The sequence below is a fragment of the Phocoena phocoena genome, chromosome 10 (assembly GCF_963924675.1).
Source record: "Phocoena phocoena chromosome 10, mPhoPho1.1, whole genome shotgun sequence".
Taxonomy (NCBI): Eukaryota; Metazoa; Chordata; class Mammalia; order Artiodactyla; family Phocoenidae; genus Phocoena; species Phocoena phocoena.
The window spans coordinates 2,935,955-2,955,257 of NC_089228.1; positions in this window are offsets into that span (position 1 = coordinate 2,935,955).

Below are 19,303 nucleotides of genomic sequence, written 5' to 3' on the forward strand. Positions count from 1 at the left end.
CCAGAGACACAGTTGGAGGTGCAGAGTCAGGAAGCTGAGAGACGCAGTTTGTGTGAACCCTGATGGCTGAGGGCGTCCACGAGACATTTGGCCCAGACTTTTCTGTTGCTTGGAAGAAAAGGACCAGAGGCCCTAGGAGGTTGAGCCGTAGAAGGTGAAGTCTGTGTGGGGTCCAGACCGTGGCCTGGGAGACGCCGGCCAGCTGGGTGCTGTGTGCACGTTGTGGGGTGCTCCGAACCTGTCTCCCCCCACCCCCGGAAACGGGATGCAGATGCCTCTCATGTAGGGCTGAGGAGGCGCATCCAGGATGCCTCGTGGCACACAGCAGGTGCTTAATAAACATGGGTGGCTGCCTCTTCTAGTTCCGTCTCACAGCAGGAGAGGGGCTTGTATGGGGGGGGGGCCTGGGACAGGCCAGCCCATTCACCGGGAAGAGGGCAATGGCAGCTGCTGTGGGGCCATCTTGGAAGGGTGCTGGGCAGGTGGATGGCAGCCCTCACTTCCACTGGCTGTCTGCCTCGCCTGGGCACAGCCCCCTGCTGAGGCTGCTATCCCCTGAGCAGCAGGACACCGTGGGCAGTCGCTGCAGGACCAGGAAAGCACACCAGGGGCAGGTTCTTGTGAAAGGCACAGATTCAGCATGGGGACAGGATCATTGGCAATGAGATGGGCGCTGCCTGGGTCCTAGGGAACTTCGTGACCATCTCACTAGCCCCACACTGTACCTAAGAGGAGCTAAAGCCAGCGAGGATAGAAGACTTGCCCAGGGTCACGTGGCTAGACGGAGGAGGGTGGCACGAAGCGGGGCTGAGCCCGTATGCCTCTCCTGCAGACAATATCCAGGCCAGGTTCACTTCTGCAGACCTTTCGGCATGAAGATTTGCTTGTTGAGTGAATGACTGTGTCTGTCAGGCCACATTACCGAAGGTCTATGCTTGTAATGAGGGAGGGGATGTCCAGTTAGGCTTTGCTCTTCTCTGAGCTTCTTGCTTCCTGTGCTCAGCTCCAGATCCTTCAGTGGACTCTGAGATGGAGAGCAACTCCTGGAGACTCCTTCCTGTGAACAGATGGAGTGGCTCAGCCAGGAGAAGCACAGCCTCAGGGGTTCCAGCTGCTGTCCCTAATTCTCTGCAGGGTTGTCCTGGGGCAGGAGGGCCTGGGAGGCCTCTGGGTTGGCACCCTTGGGCTGGGACCCTTGGGAAGATAGGGCCCAAACCTATGAGGAAGTGCCCCCATTTTGCTCATAGCTGCCCCATAGTGGGGGTTAGCAGGTTGGGATGGCCATTTGACAGGAAAGCTCATGCAGCTGTTTGTTCAAAAGTCATTACTGAGCACCTACTGTATGCCAGATACTGGAGCTGACATTATTTTGCTGGAGAAAGGGACAGTGAACAAATTAAATTAGAATGTGATGGCAGGTGGTGAAAAGTATGAAGAGGGACAACAGAGCAGAGTCTGGGGCACATAGAACACGGGGGCCCGGGTTGGCGAGCAGAGGTGTCACAGGACCAGACACCTGGATGATGGCAAGATGGCTGCCATGTGGAAGGCCGGAAGGGTCCCAGGCAGAGGGATCTGCAAGGGCAAAAGCCGGGAAGTAAGAATGTGCCGGTATGGCTGGAGTGGGGTGGGTGAGACTCCAGAGAAGGGCTGTGCCCCACGCCCCAGGGCCCCCTTGCCTCCTGCCCAGTCCAGTCACCCCTTCCTCACTCAAGCTGGCTGCGAGACCCCAAAGCCATCTCCAGGCGGCTGTGTCGATTCCTTTGGCCACATGGGGGCAACAGAGAACACCACTGGGAAGGACTGGGGAGGCTGGGCAGCATCTGAGCGCCTTGCGGGCTCTCGGGACCCCCATCGGGAACCAGGGCTGAATACTGGACCCCTCCCTCTCTGCTTCTCTGCACCCATCCTGCTACTGTCTTCTCAAGCTCCTCCCTTCTAACTAGCAGGGACACATGCTACAGTCCTGGCTCCAGCCCTTGAGGTAAGGTGGGTCCCCCTGGAGACTGGAATCTGCATCTATGAGGTGGGAACAGAGTTCCATCTCGAGGATCGCGTAGGTCCCAGTAGCAGTGTCTGTTTGCCGTGCTGTGTGCCTCGGCCAATTAGCTATGTGGCCTGGGGCCACCCGCTTACACTCTTTGAGCCTCAGTCTCCCAACTGTAAAATGGGGATGATGGCAGAACAATGGCGGGGAATCTTGTGCAAGAAAACTGACAAAATGCATCATGCACACCAGGGACCCAGCACAGAACCTGGCTCTTAGTAAATGCTCCACGGGGATACTCAGTCACGACAAGTGCATTCATGACTGGGGGGTGCAGAGCCGAGAGAGACCTGCAGTTCAGATGAGAAGCTGAAGCTTATGAAGAGGGAGGGTGGTTTGCCCAACTTGACTCGCCAGGAACGAGGCGGAGAGCCCTGCCAAGACTGCCTGTCAGCCCGGCCACGGCCATCCTGCAGCTGACACAGGACTGGAATCCAGGACGCCCTCTTTGTGGCCACAGTTTATCCTGCCCTTCCAGAGGGCCTCCGCCTTCAAGGCCCCTGTGCCCAGCCTATCACCCAGCTCTGGACACTCCTCCCCATGGTGGCTGTCCAGGCCCTGCTTGCACACCCCCAGAGAGGTCACCTCTCTCCCTGACAAGCCGGTGCTGGGCCTCTGTAGAACTCCAGGAAGGAGCTTGCGAGGGTGGGCACTTTTCAGGCCATGGCGCCTGGGTTCCTTTTTCTCCCCAGCTTCCCCTGTGCCAGACTGTGGAGGACTAGAGACCTGGAAATCGTGGAACACCACATTCTTGGAAACCTCGTCCCTTCCCGCCTTTGAATTCTTAGAGCTTCCTCTTGGAGCTGGGGCCCCTCATTTCCGATGGAACCTGTGGGAGCGCCCCTTGATTTTGATGTCCTTTGGGGTGAAGGAGGTGTTTCTGGAGGGTGGGCCGTCGGTGGGGGGGGGGCAGCTGGAGGTGATGGCGGGGGCGGGAGTTGGGACGAGAAGGAGGGGGTTTGGCGGAGTGGCGTGTGGACCCCCGTGGGGTAAACTCTTCTCCCAGTGGGTGCACCTCTCCCTGTGGTGTTTTGTGGGCAGTCTTCCGAGCCCCTTTTCCTCCACGTCCTTGTGAAACACCACAGCCCTCTTGGAGTAATTCCTCCGAAACCTCGAATACCTCCAGCGTCTCCCAGGGTATTTTTCTTGTGGTTAAGGTGGTATTTACAGTGAAAACAGCTATTGAAGCGAATCGCGAAAATAATGTCAGTGTTTCCACTTTTGACAAAAATGGGAAGGCAGGTGGTTTCTTGTCTGCGATAAGCGCATCTGCTCTTGCAATAATTACTATTTGAGATAATTATGAAAAAGAATTTAAATACTTAAGGCATGCACAGGGGCCAGGACAACTTTCTTTCGCCTTATTCATAATTTCTCCTGCAAGTCGGAGTCTTGTCCCGACGTGGGCCGAGGGAGGGGCCCTGGGAGGCCGTGGGCCAGCGCCCAGACCCCACCGCTGAGTCTGGGTCAGGACGAGCGTGGGTCTTGGAATAGGATCCACCTGGGTTGCATCTGGATTTGTCAGGGCGGTGACTGTGGACAGTTTCCTCCGCGCCTCAGTTTCCTTATCTGTGAAATGGGGTTAATCCTCGAGCGTGCCTTAGAGGACTGTGATGAAGCGGCGCTCTGTACGGTGCACAGCAGGGCTCAGCATGGGCTGGGTCCCGTCCCATGCTGTGCGAGGCCTGGGCCAGCTCCTGCAGCTCCCTTGCCCACAGAGATAGAAACCCAGTCCTCGAGAAGCCCCGTGAGTTTGCGTTCCCTCCCTCCAATCTCCTGCAGGACATCTCCCTGGGATGCAGACTTCAGAAGTGGCAGGTCAGCAAATACCCATGAGCTTGGAGAGGAGCCGCCTCAGGGAACCCTGGTCCCCGTCCCCAGGTGAGCCCAGAGAGTGCCTCGGGTGTCCCCGTCAGAGCTCAGCAGGGCAGGGCCGAGCTAGGATGTTGGGAAAGAAGTGTTCTTTCTGTCACCTGAGGTGTCTTAGCCGGACCTGAGTGACCATGTGCCAGGGATGCCAGGGGAGGGACAGGGTTTGGGTCAGAGGACTCCTGAGGACCTCTGGTCTTAAGATTTAAGGGCAAATCAGAACCCAGGAATCCTGGGTCCTGGGGGAGGCTAGGGAAAACAGATGTGGAGGGTAGTGCCAGGGCTGATGAAACACACACGCGGCCCAGAGAGGGGAAGGGCCTTGCCCGGGCTCGTGTAGATGCCCTGGCAGAGCCCAGGCCTCCAGTGCCTCCACACAGGGCTGCCTCTAGGGACCTTGGGATCACCGTGGGTGAGAATGAGGCAGCGGGCTGGCCCGGGTGACGTTTGGCGAAGAAGGTCCTGTGACCCACTGGAGCAGACATCAGAGGAGCTGGCCCAAGCCTCACAACAAGACAGGGCAGGTGCCTCAGTTGCGTTGCGTGCTGGCCCTGCCCTGACTCATCATCTGGCCTTGCACAGGTCCGTGCGTAACTCCATTCCACTTGCCCCGTCTAGGCAGTAAGAGGTTGGACTGTAAATGAAAATGCCGAAGAGCATTGGCTTAAACAAGAGAGAAATTTCTCTCTCTTTCATATCTAAACCTAGGGGTACGTGGTACGGGTCGTGTGAGGACCAGCCTCCCTCTAGCTCCTGGCCCTACCAAACAGAGGTGGAGATCTGGTCCCTGGGGTCCAAGATGGCTGCCAGAGTTCCAGCTATCACATCTGACTTCTAAGCAGCAGAAAGGAGGAAGGAGAAAGGAAGAAAAGGGGGCAAAGTGTGGGTATCAGATGTCTTTTAAGAAAGGCTCATGGAAGTTGATGCTGGACGCTGTTTCTTACATCCCGCTGGTCAGAGCTGAGTCACATGACCAGTCCTAGATGTGCAGAGGCCGGGGATGAGGTCTTCATACTGGGAGCCCAGCTGAAAATCAGAGAAAGAAGGGGAGGGTGGTGCTGGGGGCCACCAGCTGACTCTGCCATAGGGTGATCTCGTGGGGCCTTTCTGCTTTGACTCTTGAGGGGTCTGAGGGTCTGGAATTGTGCAATCTGCCATGTCCAGACTTCCAAGAAAACAACGTGGGCTAAATTGAAATGAGCTTTCGAAATTCTGAGATTCTAGCATTTCCAAATGGGGTGCCTGTGTGTGTGCGCGTGCCCGGGTGCTGAGGAGCAGGGCTCAGGTAGCAGATTCGGGGAGTTTGGGGACGGGGGCTGGTGGTGCCCCACGGCGGGCTGCTCCCTCGGCTCCTGGAATCCCCTCGTGCCGGCCTGTCTGCACATGTGCCTCGTGCACCGGAGGCCCGGGGCAGGGGCGGCAGGAGGGGGCCGCCCAGGAATGCCTGCTCTTTTTAAGGCAGAGTTGTCCGTGCAGACTCCGGAGGTCTGGCGCCATGGCCGGCTCGGGCGCTGGGGGGCGCCCGAGAGCAGGCTCCAGGCACTGGGTTGGGTGGGGGTGGGGTCAGGGCCAGAGCTTCTACCTGGGGGCCTCCTGGTTTTGATTCAGGTATGTTTTGCGAGTAAGATTCTGTTCTAGGCACTGGGCACTCAGCAGAGACGCTCCCGGCCCCCCGGGAGCTGCCGTCAGTTAACAAAAGATACAAGTGAATAAACGCGAGCAAAACCAAGCAGGAAAGGGGGTTGGGGTGATGGCAGGGATTGCGGTTTTAGATCTGGGTGGTCAAGGAAGGACTTGCTGGGAGGGTGACACTTGGGCAAAAAGACTTGAAATAGAGGAGGCAGTGAGCCAAGTAAGCATCTGCAGAAGGTGTGCTGGGCAGAGGGCACAGCCCAAGCAAAGGCCCTGAGGCAGGTGTGTGCCTGGTGCATCTGAGTTACAGAGCAGGGCCAGGGTGGAGTGGGCTGGGCAGAGGGGAAGGCGGCAGGAGGCAAGGTCAGGGAGGTCACAGAGCCAGGTCATGTGGGGCTTGCAACCATTGTAAGGACTCTGGCTCTTACTGGGCGTGAGGCGGCAGCCGGCAGTCTGAGCAGTGGAGGGTCACACTCTGACCTAGGTCTTCACGGGGTGCCCCTTGCTGCTGTGGGCAGAATGTAGCTGAGGACGCTGGTGGCTGTCTTCCTGCAGGCTGTCCCCCTGCCCCAGCAGCATGGAGCTCCAGCTTTCCATCCCTGTCTCCTGAGTCTTCCTCCTTCTGGCCTCTCTGCCTTCTCCACAGCCACTATTCCAGCTCAGGCCTCAGCTTCTCCCACCGTGATTCTCTTGCTCCTACTGCCTTGGTTTTTCACCCCCTCGGGATGGCAAAGTGGCTGCAGAGGTTCCAGGCCTCACGTGTGGGATTTTTAGCAGAGCCAGCAGAGGCTCTGGCCTTTGCGGGTATTAGGTCATTTCTGTGCCAGTTCCTGGGGCAGGAGGATGCCATGCTCTGATGGTTCTGGGTTATCTGGATCAATTGTTGAGGCAAGTGCCTGTGACTCTGACCTGTCTCTCTTTTCTGCCTTTTAAGGACCCTCGTGATTATGTGGGGCCTACTTGGATAGCCTGGGTCATCTCCCCATCTCAACATCCTTAACTTAACCACATCTGCCAAGACTCTTTTGCTGTGTGTGGTAACACATTCAGGGTTCCCAGGGTTGGGACGTGGACGTCTCGGGGTGGGGGGCATGACTTGCCTCTCGCGGCAGCCATGCCCTCTCAAGGCCAACATGCGGCCCCTGCCCACCGCCAGGTGTGGCCCTCGGGGGGAGTCTGGGCTAGTGGGAGTGAGGTGTGTGGTGAGGGGTGTGCCCTGACCAGAATGCACAGGACCGGACCTGGGACTTGCTCTGTGACCTTCGGCGCTCCCTTGACCTTGCTGGGCCTTGGTTGGTTTTCCCACCTGTGAACGAGAAGGGGGCTGGTGACGTGTTCTTTCAGAGGCTTTCTAGCCCGGGCACTTAAATGCAACCTTGAGCTGCAGTTTGAAGTCAGAAAGTGCTGGATTCCAAACCTGTTTCCATATGTCCCTCCCCGACCCTCCACTTTCCCATCTGTAAAGTGGAGTCCTTTGTCCCCACCCTGCCTCCTTCTCATGGTTGCTGCCAAGAGTGATAATGGCCGTGAACACGCTTTATTAAGCTCCAGGCTGAAGGGAGCATTTATTGAGCACCTGCTGTTTGCCAGGCGCTGTAAGCCACTCTGTAAGCTGGATTCATCACCGGCTTTCACGTACGAAGAAACTGAGCCCCAAGGCGGCCGTGTGAGCTGCCTGATGGGGCGGCAAGTGTGGGAGGGATCTGGATTTGAACAGACAGTGCAGCCTGGGGGAGCTGCTGGGCAGGAGGATGAGCTGGAACCCCTTGAAGATCTCCGGGTCACCTCCAACCTGCGGTGAGCGGTGGCAGCTCCGACCTGACTCCCCGCCTGGGAGCAGGAGGTGGGCGGAAGGCTGATGTGCTTCTGGGTAGGGCCTCCGGGGAGGGGCCGGCAGGAAGACAAGGGGGCCTCAGGCCCTGCCAAGGGGTATTGATTCCAGGCACCAGGCGCTGTGCTGGGGCCCAGCCAAGAGATGAGGTCATGAAGGACGGGGACGGAGACTCCGGGGGCCGGCGTCCCGGCCGATGACGTGATCGCCAGACGTGAGGAATCTCTCTCTGCCTGGAAGACGCAGCTCCTCTCCTTCCTTCTCCTTGACAACCCCCTTACTCCAGCCTGTGGTGCCCGGGGAGGGGGCCCACCTTGCTGCTGTGCTTTGTGACCTTGGGCAAGTCACTGCCCCTCTCTGGGCTTCCTCCTGGCACCCCATGGCTCTGAGAGCACCTCCAATGGATACTTTGATCAGTTCCCACTCAAGATCCTCAGGCTCCGGAGGGTCAGGCAGGGAGGCTGGCATGCCCCAGAAGAGGGTCATCAGCAGCTCCCAAGACCCACCCACAACTGCCTCAGTTTCCCCACCGAGTCCTTAGGGACAGGAGGTGGCTGTCTTGCCAGCTCCCTCTGGCCTGTTCCCGTTGTGGAAGCCGAAGTGTGCAGTGGGGGTTGGAGCCCCAGGTTCTGCCACTTACAGGCTGTGTGGCCTCTGGTAAGTTGCTTCACCTCTCTGTGCCTGGTCTCCCATCGTGAGGCTGTGGCAGTAGCTGAGAGATGTTGAATGGGCAGGTGGACACCGGCTGTAGGCTGACCATCTCATCCAATCACACGTCCTCACAGCTTGAGTTTGGGTCCTGGCTTTGGTGCTGCTGGGCTGTGAGACCCAGGGTACTTTGGTACCTTTCTCTGAACCTCAGTTTCCCCATCGGTAATGTGGGGACCACAGTATCCCCCAGATGGGGTTGCTGGGGTCGTGAAGGAAGGCTGTGTGGGGCCAACTCTGACACAGGGCTGGGCACCCAAGGCCACCGCCCCACGGATGCTGACCACTGGTGTCCTGCCTGCCCGGCAGGCCCAGCCCTGCCGCCACACCTCCCCTCCCCTTGCGCTGGCCCAGGGTCATGTAGGCCCCCCCCGGTCCCCCAAGAGTGTCCTGTTTGAGAACTCAGCTGGGGGTCAGCACATCACCAGCCAGGGCTGAGGATGGCAGACTTACCCATGGAGGTGGCAACCATATGTGTCACATCTCCCAGAGCCACGGCCCAGCACCCACCCGCTGTAGAACCACAAAGCCATGCAGCTCTTTGAAGTTCCCATTTTAACTCAGGGGAACTGAAGTAACTTTTGAGGGAAAACCCCCAGATAAACAAAAGGAAAACAAGAAAACGTGCCTGCAGTTTCCTCCCCCAGAGATGGCCGTTGGCATTTCCAGTCTCTTCTGCTGTGCTTGTGTGTATCTATATTTAGATAAAAGGGACCGTGCCATTTTTCCTTTTAATGGAACATAGCGCACGTCTTTCCGTGCTGGGAATCATTACTCCGCGGCATCACTTCACATGGCCACCACGTAACACCGAGGCCTTGATACAGTGTAATGATCCACCCCACCTAACCCTCCGTTGACACAGAGTGTTTACTAGATTCCATACCCTTCCCCCCACCACCACCTCGTGCTCGCTGTAATTAAATGCATCTGATCACTCTCGCAGCTAAGATTGCCTGGTCAAAGGATGTGCGTTTTTTAAAAAAGAAATAAATATTGAAAAAATTTATTGGGCTGCCCCCCGTCTCAGTTGTGGCACGCGGGAGCTTCGTTGCCGCGCGTGGGATCTTCAGTTGTGGCATGTGAACTATTAGTTGTGGCATGTGGACTCTTAGTTGCGGCATGCATGCGGGATCTAGCTCCCTGACCAGGGATCGAACCCGGGCCGCCTGCATCGGGAGCGTAGAGTCTGACCCACTGGACCACCAGGGAAGTCCCAGGAGGTGCATTTTTAATGTTTGATTCTTTTTTTTTTTTTTTTTAATTCATTTATTTATTTATTTTTGGCTGTGCTGGGTCTTCTTTTCTGTGCGTGGGCTTTCTCTAGTTGTGGCGAGCGGGGGCCACTCTTCATCGCGGTGCGCGGGCCTCTCACTGTCGTGGCCTCTCTTGTTGCGGAGCACAAGCTCCAGACGCGCAGGCTCAGTAGTTGTGGCTCACGGGCCCAGCCGCTCCACAGCATGTGGGATCTTCCGGGACCGGGGCACGAACCCGTGTCCCCTGCATTGGCAGGCAGACTCTCAACCACTGCGCCACCAGGGAAGCCCTAATGTTTGATTCTTGATACCCATTCATATTCCCAGCAGCTGTGTGTTAGTTTTTATGCAAAATGTCCTGGGATGAAAAGTGATTGTGTCTTGTTTGTTTCCTCCTTCAGACACGATCTCCCCTGCTCTGGGAGAATTGATACCTCCTGAGAGGCAGACTTCATTCCTAGGGATCCTTTGTGTCAGCCTCACACTGTCTGCCTCTTCTGGTTCATTCTAGCTGGGCTGACCACCTCACTGTTCTTCCAACTTGCCAGACACATGCCTGCCTCGGGGCCTTTGCACCTGCTGTTTCCTCTTTCTGGAATCCTTCCCTCAGACAGCCAATTTGAGTTGTTTCCTCAACAACTCAAATTGTATTTACTGAGAGGTCTTTCTTGGCTGTCCTAGCTAATAAATACCTGCCCACCCTCATCTCTTTATTCTTCTATTTATTCTCATCATAGCACTTTCACTTTTGGAATTTGTCTTTTTTAGGTATTTGCTTACTTGCATAAGGGGTACCGGGGGCACCAAAGGAAGGCAGTGGATTGGCTGAAGGTCAGCCCAGGTCTCTGCACGACAGACGAGGCAGGGCCTCCCCTGTGCCCTTCCCTGCAGTCTCCCGAGAGCCCAGTGCCTGGAAATGAGAAGGAGAACGACCATGAGCTGGGAGGCAGGTGGGCAGTGACCTGAGAGTGGACACTCTGGCCTCTTGTTCAGCAGAACACAGGGGCAGTTTGAGGGGCAGGGAGGGCAGCAGGCCTGGTTCCTTCTCCGAATCTCAGTTTCCTCAGCTATAAAATGGGAATAGTGCTTTCTAACTAGCATGTGTGTTGTGAGGAAGAAAGGTGATGATGTATGTCAGGTGCCCGGTGCCATGTCTGGTACCCAGTAGTGGAAATGTGCAGAGTTTCATCTTGGCCGTTTCCATGTCTGGGGCTCTGTTCTTTGCACCTGCATAGGGTACCTCATTTAATCCTCATAGCACCTGGGCGGTATGTGGTAAATCCTATAATACAGCGGCGGTCCCCAGCCTTTTTGGCATCAGGGACCGGTTTCACTGAAGACAATTTTTCTGTGGACAGAGGAGGGGGACGGTTCAGGCGGTAACGCGAGAGGTGGAGAGTGGCAGATGAAGCTTCGCTTACTCACCCACCGCTCACCTCCTGCTGTGCGGCCCCATTCCTAACAGAATAAACATCCCTATTTTACAGCCAGGTGGACTGAGCCCAGAGAGGTCATTGGCCAAGGTCATGGAGGCTGGAGCTAGGATTCCACTGCAGAAACTCACCCCCTCGTATAACCACTGTGTGACCCTGCCTGTTTTGTTTGTTTGTTATTTTTAGTTTAATTTTTAAATTTTAATTCATTATTTTACTTTTATTTTTATTTATTTAAACAATTTTTATTGAAGTATAGTTGATTTCCAATGTTGTGTCAACTTCTCCTGTACAGCAAAGAGATTCAGTTATACATATGTATACATTCTTTTTTTAATATTCTTTTCCATTATGGTTTATCATAGGATATTGAATATATTTCCCTGTGCTATACAGTAGGACCTTGTTGTTTATCTATTCTATACATAATAGCTTTCATCTGCTAACCCCAAGCTCCCAATCCATCCCTACTCCAATCTCCTCCCCCTTGGCAACCACCAGTCTGTTCTCTATGTCCGTGATTCTGTTTCCATTTCATAAATAGGTTCATTTGTGTCATATTTTAGATTCCACATGTAAGTGATACCATATGGTATTTGTCTTTCTCCTTCTGACTTTATTCACTTAGTGTGATAATCTCCAGTTGCATCCACATTGCTGCAGATGGCATTATTTTGTTCTTTTTTACGGCCGAGTAGTATTCCATCGTATATATGGACCACATCTTTACCCATTCATCTGTTGGTGGACCTTTAGGTTGTTTCCATATCTTGGCTATTGTAAATAGTGCTGCTGTGAACATAGGGGTGCATGGTTCTTTTTGGATTATAGTTTTGTCTGGCTATATGCCCAGGAGTGGGATTGCTAGATCATATGGTAGTTCTATTTTTAGTTTTTTGAGGAACCTCCATAATGGCTTCTCCATAATGGCTCTGTCTGAGAAGCTCTGTCTGAGAAGTGCTTTTTCCCAGTCCCAATTTCTGGGGAAGAGATGGGCTATCTTCAGAGATATGTTTTCCTTTCATCCATCTGTCCGTCCGTCCATCCATCCATCTGTCCTTCTATCTGACCATCCATCTTTCCATCCATCCATCCATCCATCCATCTATCCATCTATCCATCTATCCATCTATCCATCTATCCATCCATCTATCCGTCCACCCATCCATCCATCCATCTGTCCTTCTGTCTATCTGACCTCCATAATGGTTCTCCATAATGGCTGCACCAATCTACATTCCCACCAACAGTGTAGGAGGGTTCCCTTTTCTCCAGCATTTATTTGTAGACTTTCAAATGAAGGCCATTCTGACTGGTGTGAGGTGGTGCCTCACTGTGGTTTTGATTTGCATTTCTCTAATAATTAGCGATGTTGAGCATCGTTTCATGTGCCTGTTGGCCGTCTGCATTTCTTCTTTGGAGAAATGTCTATTTAGGTCCTTTGCCTATTTTTTTTAAATTGGGTTGTCTGTTTTTTTGCTGTTGAGTTGTATGAACCGTTTATATATTTTGGAAATTAAGCCCTGTTGGTCACATCATTTGCAAATATTTTCTCCCATTCTGTAGGTTGTCTTTTTGTTTTGTTTATGGTTTCCTTTGCTGTACAAAAGCTTGTAAGTTTGATTAGGCGCCGTTTGTTTATCTTTGTTTTCATTTCTACAGCCCTGTCTGTTAAGTGGTGGGGATGCCTTAGCAGAGGTGGGATGTGGTCTGGCTCCCAGAGCTCTGGGAGACCTTGGGCCAGGTGCATCATCTCCAAAGACCTCAGTTTCCCTATCTGCCCACATTTGTCAGTGATTCTCGGGGGGAAAAGTAGGGTTGAGTCTTTGGGAAGCTTCTGGCAGATGGGGCACTGCAGCCGCCAGTGTGGGATAAAGGAAAAGCAGAGAAGGGAAAAGGAAACACTTAGGGGAAGGTCGAGGATCAGGGTCCAACTCCTGCACTCGCCATGAGGACACTGCCCTGCCCTCCCCACTCTCCAGCTCCCTGTCAGCTGTGGTCCCTCCAGGGAAAATGCCATCATGTCCTGCCTGTGGCTGGGCCACAGGTGGAGATGGCCCAGAGCCGTGGACAGGCCACACACGGATTCAGGAGTTGGAATGGTTTTGTCACGTTGGCAGGAATGATGCAAAGTGAATTTAATTAGCAATAAATGTCAGTTCCAGCGCCGGGGTCCCCAGAGCAAGTGGCACGTGGCCAGAGTCAGAGGCTACGGCTTAGCGCTGTCCCTGGTGGTCAGGAGCTCGGTCCCTGTGTGGTATAGACAAGCAAATGTGCCCCAGGCCATATTACTTAAGGCGTAGAGCCTGGAAGGAGGAAGGTGGTTGCTGCCTCCACCCTTGTACTCTTCAGAATCCCTTGAATGCTACAGCTGAGATCCTTGGGACAAGGACAGGTATAGGCTGGGGGTGTCTGGTGGGGCAGCCAGGCAGCAGAGACATCACTTCACGGGGAACAGTTGGAGGAGGTGGGCCACTCAGCTTAGAGAGGCGAACCCAGGGTCCCAGTCACTGCCTGCTCCGGTGTCTGTAGGGCTTTCCTGAAATGAAGGGGGGTGGGGCTGGGGAGCAGGCAAGTCTGTGGGTCAGAGCGCAGGGTCAGGGCCCTCTGTGTGTGTGACACTGAGGGAGGTTGGTACTCTGTCTGAGAAGTGCTTTTTCCCAGTCCCAGTTTCTGGGGAAGAGATGGGCTATCTTCAGAGATATGTTTTCCTTTCATCCATCTGTCCGTCCGTCCGTCCATCCATCCATCTATCCATCTATCCATCTATCCACCCACCCATCCATCCATCCATCTATCCATCCATCCTTCCATCTGTCCTTCTGTCTATCTGACCATCCATCTGTCCAGCCACCACCCATCCATCTGTCCATCCATCTATCCATCCACCCATCCATCCAATATTTATCGATCCTCCTTGCATTAGGCTGGTCACAGCAATGGAAACAGGCTCCATTTCTGCCCTTGCAAAGCTCACGGTCTGGAATGAAGACTAAACAGGCAGCAACACCTAGAGGGGTGAGAGTCAGGAGAGAGAGTGGGCGCTCTGACCCTGGAGGTGGGAAGGAGGGTGGAGAGACCGTTTGCTGGGGAGGGATTTAGCTGTCACATGGGAGGTGGGGTAGGATGACCTTGGGGTCTGTCAGCGGGGAGGCGCAGGTTGGCGCGGTTGCCCTGATCTCAGGCTATTGGTGGTGGTACAGACAGCGAGTCCTACCCCCCGAGGCTATGGAAGCATCTCTTCTAGGGAGCTGGATGGGTCTTTGAACATCCCTGCTGGGATGCACGGAGGAGGGGAAGGCAGCGTGTGAGCAGGTCTTGGACCACCCAATTCCTTCCAGCAAAGCGGCCTGAGCTTTCTCGTGCGTTGGGTGTTGAGGTCAGGGTTTCGTGCTTACACGAGCTGGACCCCACGTCTCTCTAGGGTCCTCTGTGGATGTGGTCTTCTGAAGACGTGAGCTATGACTCGCACCTGGCCATTCAGAGAAGAGCATGTCCTGACCACACTGAACGTGGCTCAGGGATAGTCACATGACATTAGACACATGAGGTCACAGACAGGCCAGTCAGCACCGGTGCTGAGATTGGCTCCATCGGGGGCCACCTTCTAGGGACTTGGGGCTGCTGGCCGGCATCTTGCCACCGCAGGAGAGATCCTGCCTGAGGACGAGCCACACAGATCAAAACAGTGCTGAAAGAGGCAAAGAGATGGTCCTGAGGACACCTTTTACAAGGTGTCCAGCCTTGCCTGAGTCCGAATCCATCACTAAGCTTTTCATTTACGTGAGCCAGTATTCCCTACTTCTCCATTTCTCATTTTCATTTATTTTTCCAGCTTTATTGAGGTATAATTGGCAAATAAAATTGTAAGATACTTAAAGTGTATGTCATGATGATTTGCTATACGTATACATGGTGCCTCCCATCTGGTTGATTTACACATGGTCACCTCACATGTGTATGTTTGTGTTCTGTGTGTGTGTGGTGAGAACATTTAAATTCTACCGTCTTAGCAAATTTCAGTTATACAACACAGGCTGTCAACATAGGCACTATGTTATACTTTAGGTCCTTATTGATCGTATCGCCAAAGTTTTGTACCCTTTAACCAAGCTCTCCCTAATCCCCCCATGCCCAGCCCCAGGCAACCATTTGTCTACTCTCTGATTCTATGAGTTTGACTTCTTTTTTTAAAGATTCCCCGTATAAGTGAGATCATACAATATTTGTCTTTCTCTGTGTGGCCTATTTCACTTAACGTAATGCCTTTAAGGTCCATCCATGGTGTTGCAAATGGTAGGATTTCCTTCATTATAATGACTGAGTAATATTCCATTGTATGTACATAAACCGCATCTTCTTTATCCGCTCATCCCTCGGTGGACACTTACCTTGTTTCTATACATTGGCTATTGTAAATAATGCTGCTGTGAACATGGAGTGAAGCTGTCCCTTTGAGATCCTGTTTTCATGTCCTTTGGATAAATACCCAAGAGTGGGATTGCTGGGTTATATGGTAGCTCTAATTCTAATTTTCTGAGGGACTTCCTTACTGTTTTCCATAGTGGCTGCACCAGTTTACATTCCCACCAACAGTACACAAGGGTTCCTTTTTCTCCGTTTTTTTAAAAGCCAGTTTGCATCGGCTGCCCTTTGCACCTGAAGTAATCCTGCCCAGTATACCCTCTGGCATTGTACTTGTAGAGAAACCAGGGAGGGAGACCTAGAGAGGGAGACCTTGCCTAAAGTCACCCAGTGAGCTGGTAACTGACATGGGAGCTGACCCAAGGCCCTGCCTCTCCGAGCCTCTTTGCCCTGCTTAGAATGGCCTCTGGGAGGGTAAGCTGGTAGGGGGCTGGGAGCCCCCAGAATCAGGCAAGGTGGGTGGGCCAGTTCTTTTGCCTCCCAGCAGGGGCCCATCTCTGTACTGGGGGCCCTGGGGCAGTACATGAAGCTAGAGCTGGGGAGGGTTGCTGTGCTATTGCCGAGGACCAGCACAGGAGGAATTCAGCTCAGGGGCAGAGGAACAGCTTCCCACACACAGAACCAGATTCCACATCGGAAGAGCCTCAGTCTCAACTCACGCCTGAAGCTCAAACAAGCTTCTGTGTAGCCCAGAGTTTCTGGGGTCCCTCGGCCTTGATGGTTGATGGGCCAGGAGGAAAATGACAGCATTTTTCACCTTTTTTTGTTGTTGTTTTATGTTTTGGGGATTCTTTAATGGTTTCAGTTGAAAAATAAATAGGAATTCAGCCACTAAAAAAGTTTGAAAGACGCTGAACTCATGTCCACAGCCATTTTACAGATGGAAAAACAGGCTCCAAGCAGAGTCAGAACTTTGCCAGGGCCCTTCAGGGGGGCGGCACTGGCCTGGGACTCTGGTTTTCTGCCACCCCACCCCCAACCTTGGGCCACAGGCTTGCTGTGTGACGACTGCCAGGCTCCATGCCCTCTCTGAGCCTCCGTGGGATCAGGTGGTCTCTGGGAGCTCTCCAGCCTCGTGCTTTGCATCCCTAGCCACCTCCTGGGTTCTCCGGTCCTCACAGCCACCTTCAGTGAAACAAAAAGTCATTTCTGTCTTTACAGAAAGGACGGATGAATCAGAGGGTTGGTCAGTGAGGGGACTAATGCAGCGCCCCAGCCAACTTCGTCACTCCTGTGTGCCTTGAATGAAATTCCTCTTCTGTATGTGCCTTTCAGAAAAAGAAAAAAATAGAAGAACACAGGGTGAAGAATTCAGAGAGATGAATTGACCCTGATAATATCAAAGAGTTAATTTCTGAGGTCATTCCTGAGCTGTCAGGGGTCTGGAAGACTTTCTGTAAGCCATAAATAACACATTTTAATAACGGGGACTTTGATTCCTCTCTGGGGGCTGAAACTGTATTGTGATTCGGGTGGCAGCTTGTTAGGGCGCCGGCACAGGGTTTCTCCAGCACTTCTTAAGGGATTACATATTTTGGGTATGTTCAGGTCTTCATGGTCTACTGGAAACCCATCCTGCTGAAATGCTTTTGACCCAAGGAAATGGACTTGTAGTGGAAAACATTTTTTTCCAACTCTCAAGTTCATTGTTTAGCAGTTTCACCCTGCATTTGGTTGAAAGTTTTGATTAATTATTTTCCCCATTCCCCTGACCTTACAGCAGCTGCAGGACTCAAAGGCGACTCTAGTCTCCCACCTCACTGGGACCCATGTGTAAGGCTACTATGGATAGTGGAATTTCAGCGTCTCGGGGAGTAAGAAACCCTGCCTTTGACAACCTTCAGGGCTGAGATCTGTCCAGACCAGGTTCAATCTGAAATGTATCGTCAAAGATCTGGGCTCTAGTCTTTGCCATGGTTGTGCTGTGTGATGCTGAGCAAGTCACTTAATGTCTCTGGGCCACGTCTCCTCCTCTGTGGAATAATAACTTTAAGCCCAGTGATTCTGTGGTTCGATGTTCTTTGAGTTCTGGAGAAGAGCTGTTTCCTCTCCTATGAAGGGATAGTGACACATCCATGCAAGAGGAACTTGGTTCCTTTTCATGGAGCTGAAGACAGAGCTACAAACACAGAGCTTATAGCTACCCTAAAAACTGTAGGGCTTTAATGCTCCATTCCAACCTTTGTATATATTTTAATTCTGTAAAGAATGAAAGAGAAAAATATAGATTAGCATGATAGATACTGCCATTTACCTAACCAATAACCATATCCCCGTTCTCTCAATAATAGGAATGTGATTTTGTTCAGAGCAGCACTCTGCCAAGGCAAAGAGCTACTTTTCTTGCTTCCCTTGCAGCTAGGGGTGGTCGTGGGAAACAGTCCTAGCCAGTGGGTTCTAAGCAGGTGCTGTTGGGAGGGACTTCTGGGAAACTCATTTGGCTGCTCATCCTCTGGCAATTCTTTTCCTTTCTGCTTGGGATTTGGCTGCAATGGCTGGAACTCTACAGCTACTTTGTGAGCCTGAGGACAAGGGGCATACCTGACGGAAGGTAGAGGATAGTGTGGAGTAGCTGCCTAGGCCTGGTCTATATACCTCCTGGTTTTTAGTTATAAGAGAGAAAAACAAATCATCATTATGTTTTCAGCCACAGTTATTTAGATTTTCTATCAAGTGCAGCCCCACAAACAAAAGCAATGACAACCAAGAACTTCCAGGCAAGGCAAAATGAAAACCTTTCTAGAGATCAAGTCTGGGAAGAAAGTAAGAATGCAGCTATACGGGCCACAGAATTCTACACAGCTTTAGAAGCTGACCTTAAAATTTGGCTTGAGCTTCCTAGTAGCCAAGTAAAGGAGGAAACACTGCCACTGACATGATTCTCATTCTCTGGCAGCCTCTGTGAGTTACCCCCTCTCCTGTGTCTTGAAGCCCTCTTTCTCTGCTGGCTCCCTTCCTTCCCTGGCAGGCTGTTTCTTTTCTCCCTTTCTCCACACTTCCTGAATGAGTCCTCTGCACCCCGGTCTCTGTTCCCCATCTTCTACTTTCTGGATCCATGGCCAAAAAAGACTGTTGCACACCTCTCACACTTGATCCTCATTCATTCATTCATTCTACAGATTTTCACTGACCACTTACTGTAGCCCAGGGGTAACCGCGGTGAAGAGAATCTAGACCCTAATCCCCGCCCCTGCTTCGAGCTGATGGACACAGCAGTGTTTAAAGTCTGTGCACATGTCTGGTGTCCTGCACGTGCCCGCGGAGGAGAAGGACAGCACAGGGTGAGGGTGGAGAGCACGGCGGGAGGGAACAGATCGTATAAATATAAGGTAGCCAGGGAAGACCTCGCCCAAGGAGGGGAGGGAATGATCTCCAGGAAATGTGTTCTGTTACTGAGTACAGCAAGTGCAAAGGCCCAGAGGCAGAGGTACGTTTGGCTTGTTTGAGAACCAGTACAGAGGCAGAGTGGCTGAAGCTCAAGAGGGAGAGAGTAGTTGAAGATGAGGTTGGAGTGGGGGGTGGGTGTCTCTGGAACATCCCAGGTGGCTGTGAGCCAAGGGAGGGTGTGGAGCAGGGGAGGGTGGTGACCTGGCTTAGGCTTTGGCAGGCGCCCAGCCTCCTCCTGGAAACCCTCTTTGCATTTTCCTCCTGCCTTTCCTCTGACCCCTCTCTGTTCCCTTTGGGCTGGTTTCCTTCCTCTCTCAGGTGTCGAGGTTTAAAGGGCTCTGTCCTCGGTTCTCCGCTGCCTCTGACTCCTTCCCCTGCATCACCTCAAGACTGCCTGCTTCTCCCTTCCTCCCTCTCCATCGTCTCACCTCCCGTCACCCTGTCCCTCCTCCTGTCACTCGCCGGCTCTCACACTCTCAGCTCTCAGTCAGCCTCCTCCCTGGCTTCCCTGCCTCCAGTCTCTTCCTGCCAGCCTGTCCATACCCACAGTTCACCCTGTAACTCAAAACCAACTGTTCCTTTAAAAACGCTGCAATGTTCTGCCTCCCCTGCCCCCCACGACCTTCCTGCAGGTGGAGACCAAACTCCAGCACGTGTCCCTGGGTGTGAACCGGACCCTCGACCCTTGTCAGCTCCAGTATCAGCTATAGCCCCC